This window comes from Nematolebias whitei, chromosome 1 (assembly GCF_014905685.2).
Source record: "Nematolebias whitei isolate Nwh7 chromosome 1, NemWhi1, whole genome shotgun sequence".
Taxonomy (NCBI): domain Eukaryota; kingdom Metazoa; phylum Chordata; class Actinopteri; order Cyprinodontiformes; family Rivulidae; genus Nematolebias; species Nematolebias whitei.
The window spans coordinates 11,893,236-11,896,096 of record NC_056498.1 but is presented as its reverse complement, the minus strand read 5'-3'; positions in this window follow the sequence as shown (position 1 = coordinate 11,896,096).

The following is a 2,861-nucleotide window of genomic DNA, read 5'->3' as shown; positions in this document are numbered from 1 at the left end:
GTAGATGGCTCAGAGTGAGGAAGACGGAGTGCTACATACAGTATGTAGCTTTTTAGCTACCGCAACTTTTTTGCGCGCTGCTAGCTTAGTTCTACGTCAGTGCTGGCAGTTGTTTGGGGAGGGGGGTGTTTGTTAGGCAGGGCTCTCGGTTCTGTTGACAGGGTGGGGTGCCTTACATGTATAATGGTACGGGAAACAGTGGTATGGATCCCCAGAATGTTTAAGTACGCTGGACAAACGATGAGGTGAATGTATTCCTCTGTACTTATTGAAAATATGACATCATGCTCTTTTGATTTGATGATCCCCATCCACATCGAGACAGCACTCTGCTCAAAGCAAACACAACCATGGCCGGGGTTGAATAGGGAAGTCTGACATTGGCCAGGCCAGACTGTGCTGGGACTTAAAATGCCTTTACTGTGCCGTGAGGTGCTGGTGGAGCTGCATCAGTGCCAGGGATACCAGCATCCTCAGTAAACTCAGTTTACAAAGCTGGAAGAGAAACTGGACAGAACTTGGAGACATATGGGCCAGTGAGAGATCCAAACTGTTCTCCAATGTAGACAGCTTGCCTCATCTCCTGCATGACACCCTACAAAAACAGCAAAGCTTCTTTTTCCACAGACTCACTCAGCTTTACTGCCACTGAGATTGTTACAGGGAATTATTAATGGCATTTACAATTTCTCTTTATATCTCATCTCTAACAGAAGAACATGTACATCTGTGCATAGCTACTATAATCTACGATATAGTCTGTCACGACTGCACAGTGCTACTGTGAATTATATGCACCCTGCTAACATCGCACAACCTCTGTTTTAATTTGCGATCAACAATTACGTGCAAAAACATTTTATGTGTCGCTTTATTGCTTTAACCTTTTAACTTGCCTGCTGCTGTGTGTCGAGGGAGTGCATATATGCTCTATTATTTTATTGTATCAATCACTTTTATAACCTTTTGTTTACTTTACTGTCATGATCTGAATGGTATGTTGTTATAACGTCTTAGTTTGGTGTCACTAGCAGGTGACCATACATGCTTGTTAGTCCCCCGGTAAGAATCCTTGAGAGATGTTTGTCTCTCATGTGTCTGTGTGCAGCTGTGGGTTCAGTTCTGGGAAACACTGACATGGCACAAGGAGACCCCCCTGATGAGTATCTACAAAATTAACCTTTTTATTCCAAGAAGGAATGGGTCAGAGACTCAGATGGGACAAGGCATGAATAACTTCTGTATTTGTAATGTATTGACTCTCTTTGGGTCTGGCTGTTCTCCAAAGCACCTGATCTTTTGCAAACCCTTTTTTTTTATTTTTTCAATGATATGTGACAAAACCATTATTACCATTTAGGTGGCCAATAAAGCATATTTTCTATTCTGTTTTGTTTTGTTTCTGAACAAGAATAAAGTGTCACAATCCTCAGTGTTGGAACCAGGGGCGCAACTACATATTTTTGAGGTGGATGCGAACACATCATCGGCGCCCCCCCCCGACCCGCTCCTTTTTACTTGCCGCCTCATACAGCTTAGTCATGCACTTAGAAAATACAGTAGTAATATTACAGATTTTTTTAATGTTACATATTATATCAGGTGATCATTTCAATCATAAACAAATAAGAAGTTTTATAAAGTACAAATATATAACAGTAGTGGTACTCAGTCAGTGCTCAACATTTTATGTAGCGGAAATATGACATCTTAACAGCCTGGAGTCCATGTCAGAGTTTTAACATTTATGACATTTAAACTGTTACATTCCGTGACTTTGCATTTGCCCATTTGTCAAGTATAACATCAAATGAAATAGACCGTGCCACACTGTTTTCAATAGAGATCACTGCTAACTGGGACAAGCGATCATTGCTCATATTTGAACGAAGGTATGTTTTGATGAGCTTCAGCTTGCTAAATGATCTCTCTGCAGATGCAACTGTCAGAGGCATGGTTAAAAATACTCTAAGGGCTACTGTCAAATTTGGAAATACCAAATCAAGGTCCTCTTGAATTAAGAAATTTAACTTTTCTAGAGCCTTGTAACCCTTCAGTAGACGGCTTGCTGGGTATATTTCTTGAATGATATCTCTTGAAACATCACAAGTGGTCAGGGCATATGTGGTCACTGATTCCTCCAGCTCAGCTTTTGTCATGTGCACAACGAGCGGTAGTTCAAGATTAAAAAAAAAAAAAAAAAACGCGCCGAGTGCGTTCTCTTAGGGGCGTGTTCACAGCCACCTGTGTGGGAAGGGAGAGCGATAGGAGGGGAGGTGAAGGAGCAGAGGGGAGGTGAAGCAGCAGAGGGGAGGTGAAGGAGCAGAGGGGAGGTGAAGGAGCAGAGGGGAGGTGAAGGAGCAGAGGGGCGCCTAATCAGTGCTGTTCCCCTGTTATTGATCATTTAGAAAATGCCTACTAGAAAAACATTTTTTCTACAGAGGGTTTTGACGCCCCCTGCAGTGCAGCGCCCCTATGCGTTGCATACGCTGCATACCCGCTTTTTGCGCCACTGGTTGGAACCCAATTGCAGAGAGGCGAGCGAGGCAGGAGTTTAAAAATAAAAATAATTTATTTTTTTAATAACAAAACAAAAGGCTGTCGGTGCAGCAAAACTTACTTGGGCAGACAGGATCAGAAACAAGGCAGAGCAGATAATCAGGTGGACAAGAAACAGACAAGACAGAAGAGGACTGAGATGTCTGTAAACACAGAACAATGACCGGACAAGGAGTGAAGGAGAGAAAGGCTTTTTATAAGGCAGAGAGAGAGTGAGTAATGAGAGCACCTGGGCAGGTGGCTGATGAGGGACAGGTGTGAATGATAAAGACTGAGGAGTGGAGAGGCAGACTGAGGAGTGA